The sequence below is a fragment of the Motacilla alba genome, chromosome 4 (assembly GCF_015832195.1).
Source record: "Motacilla alba alba isolate MOTALB_02 chromosome 4, Motacilla_alba_V1.0_pri, whole genome shotgun sequence".
Classification (NCBI taxonomy): Eukaryota; Metazoa; Chordata; class Aves; order Passeriformes; family Motacillidae; genus Motacilla; species Motacilla alba.
The window spans coordinates 9,023,680-9,048,857 of record NC_052019.1 but is presented as its reverse complement, the minus strand read 5'-3'; the positions used below and the strand labels follow the sequence as shown (position 1 = coordinate 9,048,857).

Here is a 25,178-nt window from a genome sequence, read left to right as displayed (position 1 = left end):
TGACCTGGAAAAGCTTTGTATCCCTGAGACTGGACACTGCAGGAAGCTGAGAATGACACACAGGGAGGAACAGGGCAGCACACTGTGCTGCTCTTCCCCTCACTGGAAGGTACAGTTCCAGCCTGTGCTCACCATTGATACAACTTTCGTGTTAAACCCTACCATGATTCATTAATTTATGATGTGAAGATCAAATTCCAAGTTAATTAAAGTGGTAAGGAATCCAAATCTAAAAATCAAAGTTATGATTAAAAAAATCCTCTTCAAAGTGTTAACTTATATCTCCTATTGACAAGGTCCCTGGTTTCTTACCAGCCTTTTAACTTCACCTCTTCCACTCCTTTCTCCAATTCTTCTGCTAAGCAATTTATGAAAAAACCAACAGAACTGCCATTTCTGCATCAAAAGATTTTGTGAAAAACTAACAGTGTCAAACCTACTTATTAACTCAACATCAAAATTACCTTGCTTTCACTTCTTTGACTCAGAGACTTATCTACTAGTTCCATACGTTTCTCATGCAGCATTTGTGGAAGTGCTCATTGCATAAACTCATGAAAGATTAGGGAAAGCGATAACAGAAAACAAAATGTCACACTGTTCATAAAACACAAAGAAACTCTAAATAAGTAGCTTAAACCACAGACACCCAAGCTTTTCTGCTCAAACTCTAAGAGCTTCACAAACGTATAACAAAATTTGCATGCAAATGACAAAACAGGAATTTCACCGGTTTCTTTTGCATTCCTCAGACACAGAGAGCAAGTATGGATTCTACAAGCTCATAACGTATTTTTCCATTGTTTCTTGTCAGAGGAGCACCAATGGTGGTTATGGCAGTGGAGACACTTCTTCCCACTGCCTCAGTGTCTATTAGCCCCAGAAATAATTCCTTACAGTTCAGTGAAAAACATGGGCTTTAGTGTTATTGTTCAGAGCAGTCTCATGGTTTTCAGATAAATTTTACAACACTGAGATTAAAACTTGCACTTTAAGAGCCCCCCAAATGAGTCCTTATAACTACACTGCCAAATACTACTGAAGCTGATTTGCCTGCAATTTTATTTCAGAAATCTGATTCCCAATTCAAGTAAGTTTCTTGATCCTGTGGTTTTTACTTAATGATAGTGCAATATCATAAAACTCACTTTAACACAGCTAATGCAAAGGAGTACAAATGGAGACAAAAGTTATGCCAGAAATACTCAATGCTGAAAAGGCAAAATTGGAAGGGAATTCAGGATCTGTCACAGATCACCACACAAAAATTGCCAAGATTAACCTGTGGCCAGGTGTTCTACCATAACAGCAAAACCAAAGAAAAACAGAAGTAGAAAAATTACCTTCCCTAACTTAAAAAAAAAATAAAAATTACCAGAATATTCAATAATAGACATGAAATCTCAGAGCTCACTGAAGGGCTACAAAACCAATCTGGAGAGTAGAAGTGTAACTTGCAGGATCAGAAGCTTGGCATATTCAGTGAACCAGAAAGATTAACTGGTCACAGAGGTGACAGAGCCTTTCAGTCCTGCTAACAAAAGTATGGAGACATGTAACACTTGGGAGTGAATAACAGACACATTTGCCCTTGAACAGAGATGGAAATTTCCTCACCCCATACAGTACTGAGTCAATAACTTCGCTTTAAAAACCTTTGTATAATACATGTTTTAATATAACTTCCAGAATTCCTTCTACTACCTGTCTGCACTGAGATCAGAATCTGCTCTGAAATCTATGAACCTGTCCTCCCTTCTTCAGCTTTGGGAAAAATAAGTTCCACAGGCACAATATGTTCATATGTTCATGTTATTTGCAGCTTCCAATGCATTTCCAGTTTTCCAACACCTTTTTTTTTTTTTTTTTTATAGCACCTTCCTGCGCTGGTAGGCTGGTGACAGCTGGAGACTGAATGTCAGACTCAGAGACAGAACCAAAAATCCTCCTTAATCCTTCTCCTACGCTCAGGTCAAACTGATCAGACTTGCTATCAGGACAAGTTTTCTGTCAGAACAGGTAGAATAATTCTTCCTATTTTTTACCTATCTTCAGTAGCACAAAATGCAAATTCCTGAATCATTCAGGAATACCTTCCCCAAGAAATTTCAGCTACAAAACCTAAAAAAGCTTCAAAATACCTTAGCAGGTCTCATTGGCTTCTTTGATGCATTCAGCAGTTTACCCCATGGAAACTGACTTGTTCAGGTTAATGTTTTTTAAATGTCAAGTTTAACAGCCTGTATAATAAAAAGGGTAGCACTGGAAACACCATCCAGTGTTTATTGACAAATTGTTGAACAGGAAACACTGGTGCCAAGTATTTTTCCAGTCTGCTTTATTGGGACAGTAAAATTCACCATTGATGTCACAGAGACCCAGCTACACACACTGAACAGAACTGCACGAGAGTGAGTCAAGTCACTAATTCACACTTTCATCCCCTGCTTGTGGAGAAAGTACCCAGACAACGTAAAATTAAAATACTTCTCACACTATTAAACTTCATGATTGGTGGCAGCAGTACCAGAAAATAAATGGATATTTATTTTTGCCATCAGGGTCACTAGTCCATACAAATAAAGAGGTTTAACCCAAATACTGCTTATTTTTAGGTTTCTGTGAACCCACATGCACTTCCCAAGCCTCACACCAAACACATCAATAAGCCACTGCCCTGAGATTTTTGAACCCAGGTCAAATCAGATCACCAGCTCTCCAAGGGCAGGGCCCCAGCTTTATCCAAGAAGTAAAGCTTGATCAGCATGTCTGACCCAAAAATGAACACGGGCCTTAAACTGAAGATATAAAAGCTGCTAGACTTCTAATCCCAAAACTGGATTTGTAAAGAGACACAAATGTACACATAAAAAGAAAGTCACCAATGTACTGAAGCAAAATCAGATGTTTAATTTGCCAATGTAATTAATCAGGTAAGAATATGTCCATAATTTCCATATACACACATTTGAAATTAGATTTTCTTAGGAAAAAACACCCTTAAAGCCCTGTATGCCCCCAGATTCCATAAGAGTAAGTACTCCACATAGCCCCTAGAAGGAAAGCCATCTGCACTTACCAGAGAACAATCCACTGCCACTTCACGGAACAGCAGCTTCAGAGAGATGGGCAGTGGTGGCACCTGTGGCTTTAGACAGCAATGAGAATTAGGTCAGGACCTGTGATTCAGGACAAGGTTTTACCTTGTTCCCTGTAAACCTGGGGGTGCTTCTGACACAGCACTTCAGGAGGAAGAGGACACAGCACAGGGTCTTGCCACAGCAATGGGGAGGCTGCAGCACTGCATGACAACTGTGGAGGTCAGAAGCAGCTTTAGCAGAAGGCAGAAGATGCCAGAGCCCCTTTGAACACTGCACACACTATCAGTTTCAAGCTGGCTAAAACATGCTGCTGTAGGGTTCAGTAACAAGGTAAATAAGCAAAATGGCAAGCTCCTCCACTATGCAATGTGACCACAGTAGCATTGGTTCACTTTACCCATAAGGTTTTATAATTTTTCTGGCGGTATTAGCTATACAGCACTCCCCTTCTTTAAATAAACAGGACTGGACATTCTAAAATAAGACATGAACATATAATTTTATTTAAATGTTGGGGTTTTTGAGAAGATCTAGATCAGTGTCTAGGGAAAAAACAGATCCCAAACTCATACCCAGTGCTATCACAAATACAAAAAACCTGAAAAACTTATGTTTAAAATGTAAAATAACTGTAATGCTCACCATTGTCAAACCTTTCAAAAAGCACTGTGACTAACAAAAGCTCCTACAAATGACAGAAGAACTTTAAACTCATTTTTCAGCAGGAATTGACAATTCTCTGATACTTGAAAAACGCAAGAAATTTCAGTAACTTTAAGTATTCACACCTAAAATATCAGTATCACAATGCACAAAGGATCAACTGATTGCAGCAGTGCTTAGGCAAAGCGGCCCCATTCTGGCCAGGATCCAGTTATTTTCATGGAGGCTGAACAGCAAGGGATGAGATTGCTGAAGCCTGTTGGCAATGAACAGAACAATGTCATTTAACCCTCTGAACTACTCTGCAACAGTAACTTCTTCCAGAACAGCTGGATGACATTTGGTGTCTCTATTGACAGGGGAGAGAAAAGTAGTTAGACTCCTTTTCCCTCAGTTATATACAAATAGTAAAAATATCGTCTTTGATTTGTTAAAGCTACAGTTTCACTTTGTACAAGCATGAGAACTATTTTATGGGCTTTGGTTGGGTTTTTTAAATGTTACTTTAGGTTAAACACTGAAAAAAATTCTGAATCTGGAATGAAGAAGCTGTTGACTTAGTCATTTGGACACTACCCTCTGGAACAGAAGATGTCCTGGGATAAACTCTTAAACTGATCAGATACAAAAACCTCAAACCAGGTCATTTTAGATTTAAATACAATTGTATTGACAGTGTTAGAGCAAATTTAAAAGTACTGTATTCCAAGGGTTCAAGTCAGCCATAGAATTTATCAGACTGTTAAGGGGAATCCCACACTACAGTCTGAGGATACAAACCCCACAGACACTAACAGCAAAGGTGGCTTGCCCAAAATCCCTCTGAACTGCCTATGGACACAGAGGAACAAAGACACCAAGACTCAGCTTGTTTATCTCTGCTCTAATATGGAACAGACCACACCTAAATGAAAAATTCTCCATTTATTATTACAGGTAAGAAGCTGAAGCTGGAATGCTTAAAAAAGGTGAGTATGATAAGATTCTGTATGGTGTTTTATCCACAAGACATCTGAATGTGAGTCTAGACCTACTATAGTTAATAAATAAAGAATGAAGTTTTTGGGGTGTTTTTAATCAAGAAAGCCTACTAACAAACTGAAATGCTAAAATTCAAGCACACAGATTGTCAGATTCTGCTTTTCAGTTTACTCTGATTGTGGGTTTTATGGAACAGTTCTGAAAAAAAGACTGCAATATTTAAATATTCTAGTTCAATTTCTTCATTCACCAGAAATTATTAGACCTTAATAACAGCTCTTACACATTCTGATTTGGAGAGAAGACATTCCTATTCAGGCAAGGGCAAACAAAAGGAGCATAAACAAATCAGTTTTGCTTTCCAGGCTGAAAAAGTATTAGTATGTTCCTTACTCATAGGAATAGTGTCACTGAAGTTAGGCTGTACAAAATGACAGCTAATTTCGTGATGGTAAAGCTTCACAATCATTAACCCTGCTTGTATTTTTCCCTGCTCCTGCTCTGAGATACGCAGTTTTGAAACAAAATAAAAGTTACTTGCCTATCCATCAACAGAGATAATTAGTTTTCAGAGATTTTGACTTACATCCTCACCCTTTTTTTTTTTTTTTTAAGATGTATACCTCATGATGCCATTTTTACTTGAATCAGAGGTAGATTAAACCTGCACTTTTTAAAACAATATTCCATTTTGTTGATAGATTTGTGAGGCAAGGACATAAAAAATCTTAAGTATACCCTGGCAGCACTTGTTGCTACAGAAAACTATGTAATAACCCCTTATCATCAAATTTAAGAATCCCATTAGTTTCTTTACATTTTTCAGGAAATGTTAATATAGTTATAAAGAATTAGTGTAGCTGCTCCAAAAGATTAGGAAAGCACACAAGGAAGGATGTAACAGAATGTGCCACCACTTGGAAACTGCCAAAAGGAGAAATTCAAGTTTCTTGTTGAATTCATGACTGATATACCCACAACTTCTGAGATCCTACAGCACTTGCCTCACAAGTAAAAACCCTGCATTATTATGAGACTGGTTAGTTGAGATTTTTGAGATGGAACTAACCTGAATATTCATTACTAGATGCATGAATTCTGCCATTTTTTTTCTGGCAGATCATCCAAGTAACTCAGAAATTGCTACATGATTAGAGAGTGCAGGCATTATGCTGGAACCAGCAAGTTTGATATATAAGCAGCACAAATGTTGTGGATGGGTGTGTTACCAGATCAAGCAAGAAGACAGTGAATCAAAGTACATAAATAAAGTAGAAGCTTAATATGAAAACGAGAGATTTCAAGCAGGCCTGAATCAGGCAGATGAAGGCAGCAGAGGTGTTGAATTTTTCATTACTTTCTCCTTCATGTTCAACTTGGGTTTTTCTGAGTGACACCCCCCCAGTTCTCTTACAGCACTTCCCAGTTTTGATGGGGGAGGGAGAGAAAGAAAATTACACAAATTATGACACAATTTATTCTCTTAACACAGAAGACTTGGACAGAGTTTAAAAAAGCCTGTATGCAGGAAAAAACAAATATCTTTGAAGAATGCAAACCTAAGTATTAATCCTTACATAAACCTTGCATGTGAGATTTTATACCGTACTTGCACATAAAAACAGTTTTGAAATGTGAACCTCACATATGAATCTCACAAATGCATATGCATTATTGTTCTATTTCCAAATGGACAGCTAACAGTCAGGGTTATTCAAGCTCAAAAATATTATTTTGCATAGTGCTTAACTGGATATTTGTAAATCTTTCAAGTAGCTGAAAAATTTTAGGAAAACAGTGGTTACACCATTTTTTATCCACCTCACACTAAACATATCTGGAGAGTATTTAAAATACATGCCCTATATAAAGGATATTAACACTATCTTTATAGACATCCCCGAAGTGACAGTAAGACAAAGTTCATGTCATTGCACAGCTCCCAAAGCCAAGAGCATTCTCTTTTCCATCTCTCAAAATGTTCCTGATGACTTTAACCTACAGATTAAAACATATCAGCTATGAATTAAAGTGTTACTAGGACTCATTTTCCTGCATTAGATTGTTCTTCTTTCCATATTAGGAAAGCATGTCAAGAAACCCCCACAAACTCTATTTTAGGAGCAGCTTATCTGTGTTTTTCACAGGCAAGTGTGAATGTGCTCCCCACCCAAAAATTATGCAGTTTCCTACTTGGGGGTAAACCTCAAGGGTCACGTACACCCACATGGTAACAGATGAAACACCATGAGAAAACCATCTTCCTGACTGTGCCGTCTCCCTTGTCAGGCAAGTATTACTCAACTGAATATGGCTGCATAAATTAACATCAGGTAAACCCAGAATTTCTCTTCCAGCTCAGATTCTCATTGTTTCCACCTGACAGTGGCAAAAAGATGTCATTTACTCTTCTCTGCAGGGTTTCAGAATTATATCTGGAGAGAAAAGCAACAGTCCAGTTTCTCTAGTCACTGCAAACCATGTAAACATGGTGTTCATTGGCCATTTTACTGAAGCCACTTTCAGAATCAGAAGCAGCCCAGACTTTAACATTTCAGCAATCTCAGCAATTCTCACACTTTCTACTAGATCTACTTCTTTACTTTTGAACCAGGACCTTCCTGGTCTGCAGAGGGTTACGTTACTTGGTTGAAGATTGAACAGAGCAAAGCAGCACGCACAAAACACAGAAGGACAGGCACCAGCCATGGCCCAGAGATTCTGTTTGCATTGCGGGAGAACAAGGATCAGAACGGCTGTCGAGCTCACACACCACAACCCAGGTAAACAGACACAACAACTCACCCTATGCTGGTACAAAGCTGGCCCAGCAGAAAGGCTGCCTTCCCTGAAGAGGCCAGGCTGCATGCATTTACATTTTGGGTGTTTTCAGCCATGACTCCAAAACCCCAGGAGATGCACATCAGCTCTCCCTCCTCTCTTCCACACACATGGCTTTGAGAGCACCAGTCCCAACCACACGAGACCTCTGTTAAGGTTCATCCCCAAACATTACCTAAAGACAGACCCACACACCATTTTGCACAGCTTTAATGTTCTACAAAACTAATTTTAAACTGTTACTAAACTCAAAAGAACAAAACTGAAATTGTGCTTCTGGGCATTATGGACTTACTGAATTTAAGTCCCAGTGTAGAACATGAAAGGCTCCTGTTCAACACATAACCCTGCTTCCAGATTATGGATGGATAATGTTCATTTTAAAGACTATCTCTAAACAGGGATTATTTCAGTTGACAAACATTCGAAGATTATTATGAAAAAAAACAGTGTTTTTACACATCTGTCTTGTTATTGATTGTCTAAAACAAACTCCATGGCCTATAATATCACCTTTATTGGTTTTTATTCAGATCCCTATCCAAGCAACAACTCTTCTATCCACAGAAAAGATGTACTCCCATCCTTCAACCTTACCACCACTAATACCTAGAAAACTTCTAAATATAAAGTACCAGTACTTCTGTTTATGTTTGTCTAGTAGTGACCAGAGACTTTTCCCAACTGTATTCTAAAAATCCCACCCTGCCAGCATAGGGCTCATAGCTCCAGAAACAGAAATTTAAGTTAAAATAATGAACACCAAGGATACAAAGATGTGTCAAATCAGTTGGGAGTCAGATAAGGATCCTGAATAATTCACACGGCACTAAGTACTTTCATTCCCAATGAAAGCTGTAAAATGAACTCTTTCTAGAAACCCAACTGCTGCTGTTTTATTGCCAAAATATGTGTGCGCAGTTCTCTCAAGTTCACTGAGAGGCTACTGGCATCAAAAACTGTAAAGCACCATGACATGTATGCAGCATTCAAAGCCAGAAGAACTCCAAACCCAGCTTTTAAAGCGATTTCCCGAGCAGCGTGCAGCTGGATACAGGCCAGCAGTTTCTGCCCATGTGGAGCCCAACTGATCTCAACAAAACCTTAGAAATTGGTAAGCAGCTCTCCAAGGAGAGGAGCCAAACAACTGTGTCAAATGGAAACAATAATCACTTGCATTAAAGCTGAACTGTGGTTTTTGTTTTTACTACAGTTTTATTTTATATGTAGAAAAATCTACTCCGTAAGTCTTTCTTTCCATGCAGTCTAAGTGCATCATGCTCTCTCCAGAGCACAGTATTATTCTCACTCTTCCTTGTGGGAAGCCATCTCCACACTGGGCTGGTCACAAGGCTGAGTCTACACATCTGTCTGTGTGGCCATGCTGGGAGCTGCCAGACAGAGCAGGGGAGTGGACTTGTAAACAAGCCCTGCCAATCCAAACCTGCCACCACATCTGTTCAACACAAGTTCCTGCCCTCAAGGGATTTCCATAGGATCTAACACGTCCACTTACTTAAGTGCATATTAGGCCCCAAGCAACTCCCACTTTGTCAGAGTTGTTCAGTAACAAAGCACCTAACAAAGCTTATGAAATACAACAGAAATCTTTCAAAATTGTATTCTATTGGGCCCCAGGATTAATGACATTTACCATCCCATTTTTAACAGTTACCTTTCTATGCATATCCAGAAACCAGTATACTCTATTAAGCCTGTCCCAGAAGTCCCCACACAAGATATATGTAATTTACACTGGCCATTCAACTTCACCTACTTTGAAGCTAGAAATTAGAAGATTCAGAACATAAAGCTTTTCTCTTTATTTTTACCAAAACAAGCCCAGCAATCCCAATGTTCAAATATAAAGCCTGATGTTTATTCAGTCAACTGCCCTGATTTCATTAGGAAGAGATTCTGTAGTGTTCTTTTTGTATACAAGGACTTTCTGTAGCTGTCAGAGTCAAAATCATTTGGGGTTTTATAAGCAAATGTCAAAACTTTGTCTAAAGGGGCAGAAACTGTCAAACTCATACTAACGGTTTAACTCTCAAAATATCCAGATTAACTATGGCCTATGAGCAGTTTTAAGAACAGAATAACACACACGCACTTGCAGCAATGTAACAATTTATGCTTTACACCATGACAAAAGTTACATATGTTCTAACATTCCAAGCATAGCTGATATAAAATGTACAATCTTATTTTGCACTGTTCTAAGCTCTTGACTGTAACAATACTTCATAGCAGAAAGTCCCATGGGCTAAGATAGAATGCGACTTCTTTTTTTAAAGTGTGCAAACATAATACGTGTGAAATAGTCTTACGGAAATCCCCTGTGTAAGGCAATCCAGATTTTTAAACCTGTTTCTGACCTAACTGGATCAACATGTTTTTCTATTTATTTCAGTTTTCTCATCTGTCTTCTCCAAACTAAGTCAACCTTCATTTTCTCTCCTTCGTCATACTTGCCCACTGTTTTATTTCCTATTAGTACCAGACACTACAGAATTTCATAAATCTATCAGCTAACAACAGACAGACAATATTTCATTTTCCCCCTTTTAACCTCCTGAACCTCTATCAACATTGATAAAATTCAGATGGTTTTATGAAGACATCCAATGACACACAATAGCAATATATCTCACCAGCTTAAATTATTCTTATTTATAAGTCTCTTATCAACCTTACCCCTGAACTTTCTTGATGCCATCCTTAAGTTCCCTGCTCTCCTCCAAGTCCCAAGCAAGCTATACAAGGCTTATCTCAAATTAACTTGTTTCCATTTTCTAGAACTTTCATAACCTAAGAAGAAACCGATGGCAACAAAAGCCAAACCACCCATTGTCCAGTAACTTCACTGTGTCCCCCTGCTACAAATTCGTTCTGTGCAGGTGCTACAGACCCCACTCTCCCCACAAGCCACACCTCAGCATCTTTTCACAGGGACTCTGACCTAAACCAGCAAGAACCTGGAAAGGATACACACACGCTGTTCTTTGGGAGAAAGAGGGAATAAGATTTGTCTGATTCATCCTCCAAAGATCAAACTGCATAGCAACATGAACCTTCCCTTTATAAAGCAGTTAAGATTTTATGTGTTTGTGAGGCACAGCATCAACACGAAAAATTTCCTCTAAGGACAGTCGCTTTTTTAAAAAGTGGCACCAGCTAATAACACACAACATTAAAAAAGTTGCCATGACTCACATGAAATAAGAGACCAAAATGCCAGATCTAAACACGCTGCTGAAAATACAAATTATTCCAACATCGACTGCATCCCTTTCAGAACTAGCTATAGCACAGGCCACATCTGCAGGGAATGCTATTCTAGAGCACACAATACATAAAAGATTATTTAAATTTAAGACAACTGAGCAATACTCCACTTCAATTTTGACAGATAAAAGGACTAAAAAGAAAAAAAAAGTCTAGAAATTAATATACAGCCAGTTTTCTGTACATTAATTTTTACAATATTTTCTTTTTAATCTTTTTTCTTCTCTCTGGTCTTTAGTAGTATATTATCAGTTAACAAACATATTACCTGGTTCACTAGAAGAAGGAAACTGTTACGTTTCCAATGTCATGTGCATTAAACAAATTACAAGAAAATAATTGTTTGACTTCTCAGTAATTATTTCTATTACTCCAAGGCAATAACATTATTTATTTTAATCTGACACCTTTTCAGTTACCATGACAAATCCAATACAGTCTAATTTAAAAACATACTTCAAGAATAACAAGTCAAGATAATCACCTTGTAGAGTTTTCTTACGGCACACACATTAATACATTCTTTCAAAATGCCAGTATTTATAAACGAATTCTCCTCATTAGAAGAGCCTTGAGATGACATCTGCTAAGTCATCCATGCTCTGGAGACCACTGACTAACAGTTTCAGACTTTGAGTTTTTTCTTTTAATACATGGGACTCTCTAGTCCACACCTGTTCCACAACAAATGACAAGACAAAATGTCTAAATAATAAAGCAGGTTAAATGCAATTTAGTCAATATTCACATAACAATGAACACTTACTCAAGCTTTAAAGTATTAACTATTATTTAACTGTCAATCACTGTTCTCCCAAATTTGCATTTAGGGATGTAACTTAGCTAACACTAACACTTAAACATGTGCAAAGTACCATTTATGTCATTGACATTATATCCATGTAATTATTTACCATTCATACTAATCACTACATGTAAATACAGCAATTTCAAGGGATAAGATCTGGTTCTTAGTCTTCTACATTCGTTTTGAAAACATTAGAATACTGTTAAATTTATGAATCAAGAAAAATCATCTTAGCACACAGAGAGGGCTAGACGCTCCTTTGGCAATTATTTAGACCAAAAAAATCAACAGGAAGTTCAACCAACAGCTGAAGGGAAGTCAATAAAACACGTTAAGCACAGTCAGGAAGGAACCTTTCAAACATCATTAAATTTCTAACCTGTCCTATCCAAATTACTTTCCATGCTTCAACTTCCTCCCTAAAAGGAAGCTTTCTAGATGAACATTTAGAACAAAAAGTAACTGAGATGGAGTAGAGAAAAACACAAAGCAGTTACTGTATTTCTGCACATATAAAAACCACATCCAGTAATACAAGCTACTGATATAGATAAAACAATTGCCCAAATGAGTGTTTACAAGTTCCCTCCTGGGTCTGAAATACCTCAGCAGGAATTAAATAATGATTTAACATGTCTTAACAATTGAATAAATTAGAAAAATATTGCAACCTCAGGCAACATTAATTTCTCAATTTGCCAATTAGCGTTCTTCTGTCAGGGTGAACACAGTAGAACCCTTTTCTTTGTCAAGTCTCCTTTAAAACCATCAGTTTCTAAAAGGCAGAGACACAGGAATGTCTCTCATTAGTGCAACAATGAAAATAATATTCCAAAATTTTTAGATGTACAGTCTTAGGACAATACACAGGAACAACAGGGCAACACACAGCAACATGGTATAGAGTGTTTTCACCACATCAACCCTTCAGCTTGCACCAATGGGAGTTATTTTTAAGCAGCTCAAAGGAGAATTTCCAGAGAAATATGAAGACAATGACATAGCTGTGCACGTGCTGTGGGCAGCTCCCTTCAATCACACAGGACAGAAGGAGAAGAAAACAATACAGGATCCATTACAAAATCTATTGAACTATGCTGGGTTGACTTGGGGTTTCTTAAGGTAAAACTCAATATATAGGCACTGGAAAAAACACAATGTAGCATATTCTATTAAACTATATTTGAAACATCCTACTTGTTTAGCACTTACTATCCCCTGACATAAGCATTTCTATACCTCAGCATGCAACTGGTGCACTTGTCCAAGAAAGAGACCCTCAATGTACCCACGTGTGTCTGGGCAGTATCTGGTCACGTTATTAACATCTTTAGTTAAAGACAGGAATCATGGGAACAAATGGATATACCGGGTCAAGCAGTTCAAATCCCAAGGTAGGGTGGAAAACAACATTACATCCCCTCCCCCCCTTACATAAGCTAACCAGCTCCACCTTTAAGACAGCCTTATTCCACTGCTCCTAAGGGAAGGCTGTTGCAGACTCCTATGCCTCCGTTGCTTAGGAACCATCTTTTCTAATTCCCAGATTAGGTTTGTTCTTGGATAGTTTATACCCATTTGTTCTTACACCTCAAGCATAAAAAGCTCTTTTTACCCACCTCTGTTGTTTCACTTGTCTTTATGAAGAGCAACCTCTTACATGATTTGTTTCCCCAGATCAAACATGACACCCTCTAAGTTCCAGGAATTAGTCCCTGGATCTCTTTTAGCCCAAATGTCCTTTTTTAATTTATGGTGGGTTATAGGAACTATATGCAGTTTTTGAGGTAAGCTTTCACTAGTACCAGAAAAAGTCAATACCCCTTTACTTCTTGAAAGAAAAATATTAACAGGGCAACAACAGTGTAGTCCTAATACTGATCTCCACTGCTAACTCCGACAGGTTTGTCAGCCTGAAGTGTCACAATTCCTTTAGCACTCTTTGATACGACTCCTTTTCCTACTGGTCGTGTCTTAAGGTCTCACCTTTGTTCTGTGCAAAACCTTCTTTTGTATTGGTGATGTTTGACATCTGATGAAGATCATGAGATTGGCACAAGAAGTAAGAATGGATAAATGATTTTAATGAAAATACTGAATCTCAAAACTGGTCCTACAAATTCCACTACTTACGTAGCTCCAATACATCATCCACTGGTCATCAAGGTCTGTCCATACTTGACACACCCTGTCACCATTCAACATCAATTGTCACAAAAACATCCCTCTAATTTTGACATGCAATCATACTGCACATTATATGACTTCAAAGTTACAAGGGGTGAGCTCTAACCATGTATCCTCTCCAAGAAGTCAGGGATCCTACAAAAAAAGAGGTGTTAGATTTCTCTGACAAATCTTCCTCTGTTGGGAGCTGTATCACTTCATACCCTTTTCATCTTACCTCCACACAGAAGAGCTTTTCATTCTAAATTTAAACAAATCTCTGTATATTAAGGTCACACTAACAATGCAATTACTATCCAAAATCACCTTTTCCTCTTAATATTGTGAAGACTTTCACTGTTCTCCAGCCATCCAATATCCTTCTGCCTTGCCATTTAATAACAATTCTTAAAACCGAGTCTCTAATTACACAAATCACCTACTTCAAAATTGTAGAGTAAATGTTACACAGTTCCACTAACCTGCACCCTGCAAGCTGGGCTTCATCTTCATGGAAATCATCTTTATAACTTCCCTTCAGCATGGCCTACGAGCATGTGCTCAAAATGTCTTCACTGAAAATTACAGCAAACTTTTCACGTAGTCTTTCTCAAGTATGTAAATTATTTTTAGTCTTATTTCATTACCCCCATGCTTCTGGCAAGGGACACATGAAGAGTCTTCTTCAGGTTTTCTGCTTACTCCTGATGATCCTTTTCAATTTGCTATCAACCCTGCTAGATCTTGTATCTCTACTTTTTTCTCCATGGAAAAAACCCAAAATTTAGTAAGAGCACAAATATTTTATACAGTTGCCAGAATTACCTGCACTTATTGCTGCATCAGAAGTTCAGCTATGCCAAGAGTAGCTGAAAGCACCTCATCAAATAAGCCCTGAACACTGCTGTGAACTGGAATTGCAAGAACATTTGGACGCTAAACAACTTAGGAGCTTTGCAATTTGAATGTTCACTTCTGCAGTTACAATTATAAACAGCTTTTTACGACACTGAGACACTTTTTGCTTTAGTTGAGCCTTTTTTTTCCTTGCTTTTCCCCTAAACGATGTTTGTGTAAAACATTAATAAAAAATTATACCACAAAGTCTCTTGAGAGCTAGAAAAAGGAAAGGCAAGTTAAAGCTGCTTAATTTCAGCTTCACCTAGAATCAGCCAAATAAAGAAAAAACAACAAGAAAATCTGTATTATCAATATTTTGGCCTGAGAACAGACTGCACAGCTATTACAAAACTTACTTGGGGGAAAAAGGGGGGAAAAAAAGTCTGCAGAGACAAGGTTCCAATTTAGGATTACCATAGCAACAGAGAGGAGGGAGGGGAAAATTACCAGATTACTCTCTCAGATCATCAAATCCTTGAAAGAATAAATTTAGATTTGAGTTTCAGTCAAATTAACTGAATTCATCCTATTCATTAATGATAAACACATCTAATTAAGGACTAATTTAAACAAGCAAAAACTGTAGTACAAGAAACAATGTAGCAAATACAACATTTCAGACCTCACTTTTCCTTCTAAGATAAAACATATATTTGGTATCACAACAGGTCTTCATACCAGCAACCAATAACAGAAATATTTAGGAAGGTGTCTAGTTCTGACTAAAGGTCTGCCAAGAAAAAGAGCCATTTGAAATCTGCCTCACTCTTGTTAAGTGACCTGAGTAGCTACACTACTGAAAATGGGCAATAATATCCCCCCATTTGCCTTGGGGGTGCAATGAATTTCTGGAAAGATAGTTTCAGAACAGAACATACACATATACAGAACTAGCATATTTCAACAACGTATGTGGGCATAGCAATGATCCCAGAAACCAAGGAATGTAGAAGTAAGCTTAAGCTCCTCAAAAAGTGATATTCTGAAAAACAAACCCAGGATAACCTAAGTAACTAATTATTCACATGTTTTTAAATTTTGCAATTTTTAACATTCTTAGTATTTCAGAGTTGTTTTGACAAATGCCTAAATACAAAATTACATAAACATTAAACGTTATATAAAACATTACAATGTTTTATTAACAATTATCATTATACATTAACAATATAAAACATTAACATATGTTCATGACTGATTAAAAAAGCAAGAACAGAAGAAGTCTCTGTCTTTGGGGAGAGCAGCTAGCTCAACGCTTTAACCAACTCACATTAGATAGGATCCCAAACCCACTGAACCCGCAGTTGAAGTAGCAAATGCAGTTACAAAGGTTCAATTTTGGCATTGTGAGCTTTGCTTGAGGTGTGGAGAGTTGTCTCCCCACTTTAGTGGTAAATATTGACCCATAAAGACTCTAAGCCTCAGGCATCTTTTCCACCAGCCAGAATGTTCAATTAATAAGGCTGCCCTCATAATTTGCAAGACTGCCTAAGTCCAGCTTTCCTGGCTGACATTCAGATTTGAAGCATGTTTCCCAGCCTTCTGTTCCCCACTTCTGGCTTTGGCTGACCCGCTGCCAAAATGCTCTTTATTTCCTGGTGGCTGGGCAGGCCAGAGGACAGTTTCAGAGCCTACCTTCTTCCAAGTTGTGCAGCAAACTGTTCACTGTGTTCCCTGCTCTTGGCTCCTCCCCAAGATTCTGCAGTGAGGGAAAATAGGAGGATACTGGAAGGATTGTCATTCCACTTGTGTGAAGCAAGGGCATAGGCACCTTCACTGGCCTCTCCTTGTCCTCAAACCAACATCTCCTTCACAGACTGGAACTGAGTCAAAGAAAGTGTCCCAGGTCAACAGCAAAGACTATGGCAGGTACAGAAGCGGACATCCCACCCGTCAAAATCATTTCCTTATGCTGCAACCACAAATACTCCTTCCAGGGGACAGGCAAGAAACTCAGTGTAAGATGGTCCACATAACTCAGCAGCATCAAGATCAGTGCAAGTTCTAAAGCAGGTTGAAAGCAAAGTGGAAAACCACACAGACAGACAGACAAACAGACATTGAGTTACAAGCAGCAACAGAATCGAAGAACAACAGGATGAACAACAGTCGAAGAACAACACTCTCAGTCCAAGGCATAGAAACCCACCAACCTTCCTTGATACATAAGAGACGAAACAGCTTTCCTTTGGATGAAGCATTGATATCTTACGTCCCTCTCCATCATGTATGATTCACTTGCTTTGGCAAAGCTCTAGAGAATTTACTAACTTTTTACCAAAATCCCTACATAACTAAACAGGGGAAAAGCCATAGATTGATATGTACAGCTGAGATGTAAGCAAACTTCTAAGATCATTATTAATTTTTTTTCTGCCTATTAATAGATTCAAAACCATTGTAATACTGTACCATAAACATTCTACAAATAAATTTTAACTGTATACTTCTGGCCACCGACAATTCATAAAAAATATTTTACAAAAACAAAACTATTTTATCCTTAATTCACCTATAAAAGACATAAATTTATTCCAAAATATTTCTAAGTTAACACTTATAACTGAAATCACCAGACTATCTTTGAAGACTCACCATCTAACAAATTTTACTCTAAGCCCAAAAGGGTGGGGAAAAAAAAAACCCAAACAAAAAATAAAATATCCCCATATTTTGCTATGTACTAGTAGACTTAAAAATAATATCCACAGTAGGGAAAGAAAATTTACTTTGGAATCAAAATAGAATCTTGTGCGTTACACCAAATCTGTTATTCAAATCATATGGAAATTTGAAGTGACATTTAAAAATAAAGTGACACATTAGCTGTGTAGAATTTCACCTGAAAATCACAGAAACCTTTCCAGTAACTGAAAACAACTAGAGAAAAATGACAAAACTAATGAAATATTTTTTTGCTACCAAGTGAAGCCTCATATGCTTCCCTATGTATCCTTTTTAAGTTCTCATGTTCCCCCTGCACGTCCTGTGAGTCCCGTGCTGCCTCCTCCCCTCGCTGGCTCACCAAGGCTGGCCAAGGCAGTGGCAACAAACTCTGGGGCTGATCAGAGCTGCCCACGGCCTGGCTGGCTGTGTGTGACACCTGCACTGCCACACGCTCCTGCTTCCCAGGGCCAACCAGGAGCCATGCCTCTCTCAGCAGGGGCACGAGTTTGGCCATCACATCTCACTGCTGGCAGAAGCCTTCTATGTTTGAAGTCACCACTCTCCTGTTCAGTTCAGCTGGGTGTAGACAACAGTTTTAGAAATTGAAGAGAAAAATGAAGTCAGTCCCTTTAACTCTGGAACACTTTAAGCTGTGCTGATTCAAGGTCACCACACAAGGCTTTCCTAGACAAGATCTTTTGGAGAAAAAAAAGCCAAGTATATGGTAGCTCCCAGTTAACACACAACAGCAGCAATGTGTTATTTCAAGGAATTTTAGATGGAACAGATGCTTCACAAATGTACACACCTGATAGATTTTTATCAATATTTTACAGTGACAATACCTAAAGAAATTTCTTCATTCGTTAAAACACTAAACTCAGGGTATGCTTTATTCTTCACCTCCATAGTCACAATGTACCAACAGTGACTTTATGCTCAGTCATTTGTAACACACACACAGAACAGCAGCAAAAGAAAAAAACCCAAACAATAACACAAAACAGCCAATAGAGAAACAGAGAAGACAGTTTTCATGGGTCAAGGTTTTCCTCAACACTTTCTGGTTTAATCTGACATAAACTATAACAGAACTGAAACAGTGTATCAGACCTCTCAATATTCAAGACCTAAAACAAGACAGAAATAAAAAGCATAAAAAGCAATACAACACATTTGAAATTTGTACAAGTTAGTGAAAAACAACACCCAAAAAACCTAAGTTTCTATGGCTCCAAGTCAAATTACAGTTTTTAATCCAAAATTGCTTTTACATGTTTACTGATTCCAACCAAAAACTCAGATCTGGGGTTTTTTGCCCCCTAGTCTTTGGAGCATAACTGCATCAAAACAATCATCTACTCATTTGATTTGAAAGTATCAAAAATACCACAAATTGTTACTGATTAACTGCATTTACTACGGTTTCCATGACCCCTTTACAGCACTTCAGTAAGGTATATGAAAGAAAAACAAAATTTCAAAGTTCAGAAATATTTGACTTCTTATTTTTTCAGACTTCCTGAGTCTAGATCTGAAAATCATACATAATATATGGTACAAAAATCAGCGATTTAAAAAAGACATTAGTCAATTAAAAATGCAAAGGAATGTTCGATTGGTCTGAAGAGCACACATATGCCAAATCCCAGTTTAAAAGAGTAGCTCATAATATCACAGTTCTAAAACTGCATTGAGATTTGCTTTCATTTATGCTAATTTTTAATTGATCTGCAGGGAAAACCATTCAAATAAGTGATAGTGAAAAACTCTTCTGATGTTCCACGTGTTAGTGCAACTGACGTGAGTCTGAAAGGCTGATCTTTCACTGGATAACAACTGAATGCAGCAGAGCAGGCAGAGATCATTCCTGGGAATGCAATCCAATAAGCAAGGTCAAAGGGAGGAAGCTAGGAAGGGACTGAAGTTGTTACTCCTGTTTGGCTACACCTTCAAGGACAACGTTTCCAGTTTCTCTGAAAGGTCAGAGTCAGTCCAGCAACACCAGCAGGCACTCGCTGGTCAGCCAGCCCGACGGGCAGCAGCAATTCTCACCCAGCCCTGCACGAAACCTTCACTTGCCCTGAAGTGAAGAACAGTTGGACTGTGAAATTCCCCAGCGCAGCAGCAACACTTAAATGCATTCAAGACCGGGACCGTTTGCTGAGCTGTTGAACCCGGCTCCTTATAGCAAATGACCCCATCTCAGCTTACACCTGATTCGAAAAGCAGTACTTGTGAAAAGGGCGTTTCCTGGAGTCTCTTCCCCTCCAACATCTGCAACTCCCAACCACTAAACCTTCTGAACCGACAAGACCACAGCAAACAACATCCACTGTGTGGCGAGCAAAGAAACCAATCACTTGCTGCAATCTGACTAAAGACTATCGAGATAATTCTCAATATACAACAGATGCTTACCGAGATGCTAACAGATGTTATCATACCTTCCTACAGAACCCTGTTACTGTATACATGATACCTTAAAGTGAGAGGAAAAGCAGCCATAGAAAAGGTTAAATTAAAGTCAAAATTACTAGAGATCAAAATATGTATAACCAGTACTTTTTAAGCATTACAACCTCGAATGAAAAGCTTTCCTCAGGAAAGAAACTGGTTCTCATGCTTTACATTTTACACCTTTCTCTACTGACAGGTTTGTACAGCTTCTGCTCTCAGCCCTAGCAAAACCAGAGTATTTTTGAAGAGAAATGCTGAATAAGTAGCAAGACTGGGTAATATTTTCTTATTCCCCTGAGGAGGCTGATTAAATTATATGAATGAAAACTACCTAACTTAGGTAATCTAGGGACTTCTACTATTTTAAAAATACATCTGCTTTTGAATCTGTTGTTATAGAAGATGCATAACTTAACAGAAGAGCTTCGGACAGGTTCCTCAGCCGATGTCAAATGACCCGCACAATGGAATCAGCAGAGTAAACTTACACTCACATCTGCTCACAATCACTTTGCAAATATAAAGCACACACCACCCTAAAACTGCCTGAAATATTTAGTTGCAATCTGAATTACTGCTACAGTGCTATTTCACAGATCACTTTCTGTGGTGCAACATGGTCCAAGAGTAAGTTCTAATTTAGGAGCCACCAAAGTCAGAAAATCAGCATGGTGTTTTCTTCATGCCCTCATGCCTCAGGTGTCTCTGCAGCACAGCAAAAGCCACATTGATTCCCTCTACTTCACTGAAGTAGTGGGCAAGTTTTATTAATATGCATTTTTCCCTCAAAGCAGGACTGGCTCCTTTGCACAGCAACAGTTTGGGGTTTACAAATTACTCACTATTCACCACTGCTACAACTCTTTAATAATTAAGAAAGCTATTTCTACCAGTCAGAAAAGCAGTGGGTGCAAGATTTACTGCCTAGGCTCCTCAGGAAGCACTTGTCACATAGAAGTATGCCTAGTAGCAATCAATGTGCTAAGCAGCCTTCTCCTAGTTTGAAACTTTCAGTTCTATTATTTAATTCTATTTATTAACAAAATCTCCTACTTTGAAATTATTTTTTTTCCCTCCTAAACCAAGTCTTGGAATGTTGGATGAGATTTGCTAAAGGCAGTTCATGCTGTGAAATTACATTTCAAAAACCAAGTTGGGGCAGAAGTAGTTTTAGCCCTACTTCTGTCAAAGTCTCTCTGTGCTCAAAGGGGTTTTCTCTACCTAATTTCAGCAGATGATCCAAGTCCAGACACAGAATCACACACTGGTTTGGGTTGGAAGGGGCCTTAAAGATCACCTAGTTCTGAACCGCCCGCCAGGGGCATCTTCCACTAGACCAGGCTGCTCCGAGGCCTATCCCATATGTGCATTTAATACATTTAATAACATTTAATATTGATGCTGAATCTCAAAGAATGAGAAGAGGTGAGTCATCTTCTGTTGGATACTTCTAAAAAAACTGTCACTGAAAAATACTGATTCAGTAAATGACCTCCTTCACTCTGCAGCATTAGTGAACCATACTCTAATGAACTTACTGGAACGACATGCCAGCAAAAATACTCGCTTCAAATGAAGCACATTCCGATTTTTCACACTTAGAATCATCAACCACAGAAAGAAAACATTCAGTCAACACAACAGTTTTTATCCAAAAGCACTATTCTCAGCACAGAACTTCATACCAGTGAAAGCACAGGGTGCTTAAACATGCAAACACAGTAATGCACAGGTTATGTCGCTACAGCAAAGATGTAAAAACCTGCAAATGCCTCTTCCTCAAAACTCTCCTCAGAAAACCACCAAGTTTAAATTCTGTGAGGCAAATCATAGAGATCATTACATTCACTCAAGATTATATCAAATTTGCTGGCATCAAGTCTGTTTACTGAATATAAAGAAATACCAAAGCCACCTGTTTCAGAAGTCTGGTCCGTAGTTGCATTTTCCCTCACTTATTACACAAGTGCTCTTAAAAGAATATTTCCTTACTGAGAAACAGAATTTTTATACCATTAAATTTAATTACCAAAAATGCATGCCAAGCTTAGAAATAGTTTGTATGCCTTTAAAATAAATTCTTTTGCTCTATTAGAAAAAAAAAAACACCCAAAAAACCTCCAAAAAACCCAATTTGTGCCAATTAAGGACTGTAAAGAATTCCACTGGCACATATAGTCAGGTTACAAGAACCAGAGCTGTAAACAGCCTGTCTGCAGGGAGATACCTGTAGCTTTCAGCAGAGCACAGAGGAATTATCCAGCAGCAGTCGCAGTTTGAGAATTCATCAGCTCAAAGTAGAAGCGTTTTGTAAAGCTCTGTATAAAAACGTAAGTCACAGAGCAAGAAAACTGAATATCTTTGGTTTACGATAATGTTGTGATCTACAGCAACTTTCCAAAAAGCAAAGAATAAAACCAAACCAGCAAGGAGCTTACACCACAGAGCTACAGCAGCATCTCACGAAAGATGTAAATGCGGTGCTATTCCTCGCCCCCATCTCAACACAGCCATGGGTATTTTTCCAGCTTGACTAGATTTTCCCCCTCCCTAATTGCTAGTTTTAACTAAAGCCAACCCAGATCAAGAATCAACCCTAAAAGCAGCACAGCGAGCGTGCAGCAATTACGTGCAGAAAGGCATGTGACATTTTGTATCAAAAGCAGACTCTAGAAACGCTAAAACGTAGATACCCCTTCCAGCAGAGGAAACAAAACAACTGCCCGTCTGCTGCTGATGCCCCGCCAATCCCCAGCACCGCACACACACATCCCAAATCCTCCCTCACTCCTACGTCCTCTGCGGACGATGACTCGGACTCTCCAAAGCCCGCATTTCGCCCCGCACGCTCCGCGGGTCACCTCTGGGGCTGGCACAAGGGGCAGGTGAGGCAGGAGGGCGGCGGGGGCAGACGCAGCGCTCGGGCGCAATGGAGATTCCAACGCCGAGCGGCCGCTTCCTGCGGCGCTGGCGGCTGGAGCATCCCGGCGGGCACGGGATGGGCACCGCGCCTCCCGAGGCAGGGCTGGCAGCGCTCTGCCCCCGCCGCTCAGCCCCGCCGCCCATCCCGGCCAGCACCCGCAGCCCCTCGTCCAGCCCCCGCCTCCGCGGTGACCCCGAGCCCGCCGCAGCCCCTCACCGCAGGCACCCTGCGCGCAGCGGTTTTTCCGCACACCCCGCCACGTTTTCCGGGCAGACGCGGCCCCCTCCGCTCCCCTCCGGGCTTAGCGAGCCGGTTCCAGTGTCTGCGCCCCAGCCGCTCCTCGCCGCCCCCTCCTCCCCTCCCCGCAGCGCCCGTCTCCCCCTCACAGCCCGCCCGCCGCCGGCTGCGCGCCTCAGCCTCCTCCGCACCGTCACCGCCGCGTCGCTCACCCGAGGACAGACGAGAACGGGCAGGAGCGAAGGGGCCGCCGCGGCCGGTCCCCCGACGAGGCTGTCGCTGTCTCCGTCCCCGCCTCCCGCCGCTCCCGCCGCCCCCTCAGGCACCGAGCGGCCCCCGCCCGACAGGGTGCGGCTTCCACAGCCCGCAAACCCAACAACGGCGCCGCCCATTGGCGGGAGGGCGCGCGCCCGACGAGTAAGCGGCTCTCCCATTGGCGGAGGGGAGCGGGGGGCGAGGGGCGGTGCGGCCGGGCCGCCCCTGGCGGGTCCCGCGGCTCCGGCAGCGCCGGGGGGGCCCCGGCGGCCGGGAACGGGCTGGGAAGAGCCTTCGGAGGCAGGGAAAGGGCTTCTTATGGCGCTGGATCCCAGCGGAAAGGAGCGGCGCGGCGCCTGGGAAGCTTATCTTAGAGCGGGCCGGGAGATAGGCGCAGGCGGACATCGCTAATCGCCGGGGACGCGCTGCGATAAGGGCTCGTTATCGCGCTGCGGCGGCGGTGTCCGATCGCTGTCAGCGCAGAGCAGGGCCAGGGCGATCCAGGAGGGCAGGACTCAGGCTTGAGACCTGCCTTGGCGAGGGCTACAAGCGCCTGTCACTACCGAAGGTGTTGAATCAGTGGAATATCCTGCGGTGTGAAATGCCGGGCCGGCGAGAAGCCGCGCTCGGTTCAGGAAGTGTGCAGATCCATCGGACAGCCTGCGCCGAGCAGCCTGACCAGAGCTCCATAAACCGCCTCCTTAGGTCTTCTAAATCCTTGGAGAACTGTGTGGCTGGCATAACCCTCGGTTTGTTACAGTCACGGCACCAACTGCAAAGTTAACTTCTTCTGCTGTCTGTTTTCTGTGCATTTGTAGTATCGTTTCTGTGTCATTTTGATTCTGCTGGTCTACATGTCTGCGTGTTGTGTAGAATGCTGCCTGCCACAGGGCAAATGAAGACTTGGTGGTCTGGGAACAAGCTCTCAGAAACAGTAAACCCTTCTCCTCTGCTATCTACAACCCTCATCCCCAAGTTACTCATATGTAGGGAAGACCCCAGCAACTAGAATCTATGGATTTCAGGATCCATAAATGCCTCCTGTGGAATATGGGAGGAATCTAGCCTGTTCCAACCACCTCCACCAAGGAAACACACTCCTCTTACCTAAAAACAGGCCGCAGAGATATGCATAAACATGTATGTGAGTTCGGCCACCAAAAGTGGTGGTTCAGGTGTCAGGTGGTGACACAATGATTACAGCACATCTGAGAAGAAGCCCTACTGGACACAGATCTGCCTAATCCAATCCATCCCACAGCTGGACATGTGATAATATAATTACTAATGATTAGCAAATCGTGTCTGAACATTTTTTCTAAGATCTGTTTGGCAGTTTAACATCGTTTCACCTGCCTGGTGCTGATCCCTGTAAACCCAGTGGATGTGTGTACATACATGACAGCATACTCTTGTCCCTGCCCAGCACCTGCAGGCTCCAGCCACCTGCCCCATGCTGTGTATTCTCTTTGATTACTTGTCAAAATACTCCATCTTGGCTTCTTTCTTTCTTTCTTTCTTTCTTTCTTTCTTTCTTTCTTTCTTTCTTTCTTTCTTTCTTTCTTTCTTTCCCTTCTTTCTTTCTTTCCCTTCTTTCTTTCTTTCCCTTCTTTCTTTCTTTCCCTTCTTTCTTTCTTTCCCTTCTTTCTTTCTTTCTTTCTTTCTTTCCTTTCTTTCTTTCTTTTCTTTCTTTCTTTCCCTTTCTCACCAAGGCATTTAACACACAGAGCTCTCTCTTGTCTCAGAAAGTAAATGGGAGAATGAATCCATGTTAGAACTAACTCAGCAAAAAAATACTGCTTTGTTTCCAACTTAATGGGTTTCCTCTCCAGCTCAGTATGTGACTCTTAAGACCAGCAGGGGCAGGAAGGATGGGGATGCTGAGGGC

At 40.4% G+C, this 25,178-nt stretch overlaps 1 protein-coding gene across 19 annotated transcripts in view; it reads right to left on the bottom strand.

Moving 5' to 3' along the window:
* ADD1 (adducin 1) overlaps nucleotides 1-23,396 on the bottom strand; it is a 62,755-nt gene extending 39,359 nt beyond the window's left edge. For 5 of the 19 annotated variants that reach the window (XM_038136710.1, XM_038136711.1, XM_038136712.1 and 2 more), the window contains exon 1: nucleotides 23,248-23,394. The gene's annotated coding sequence lies outside the window, so the exon portion shown is untranslated. Of the gene's footprint in view, nucleotides 1-3,079; nucleotides 3,149-16,383; nucleotides 16,562-22,102; nucleotides 22,194-23,014; nucleotides 23,154-23,226 lie in introns of those variants that run through there. The other 14 variants (XM_038136716.1, XM_038136714.1, XM_038136720.1 and 11 more) reach the window with 8 other exon arrangements.
* Between the last annotated feature and the right edge of the window lie 1,782 nt (nucleotides 23,397-25,178).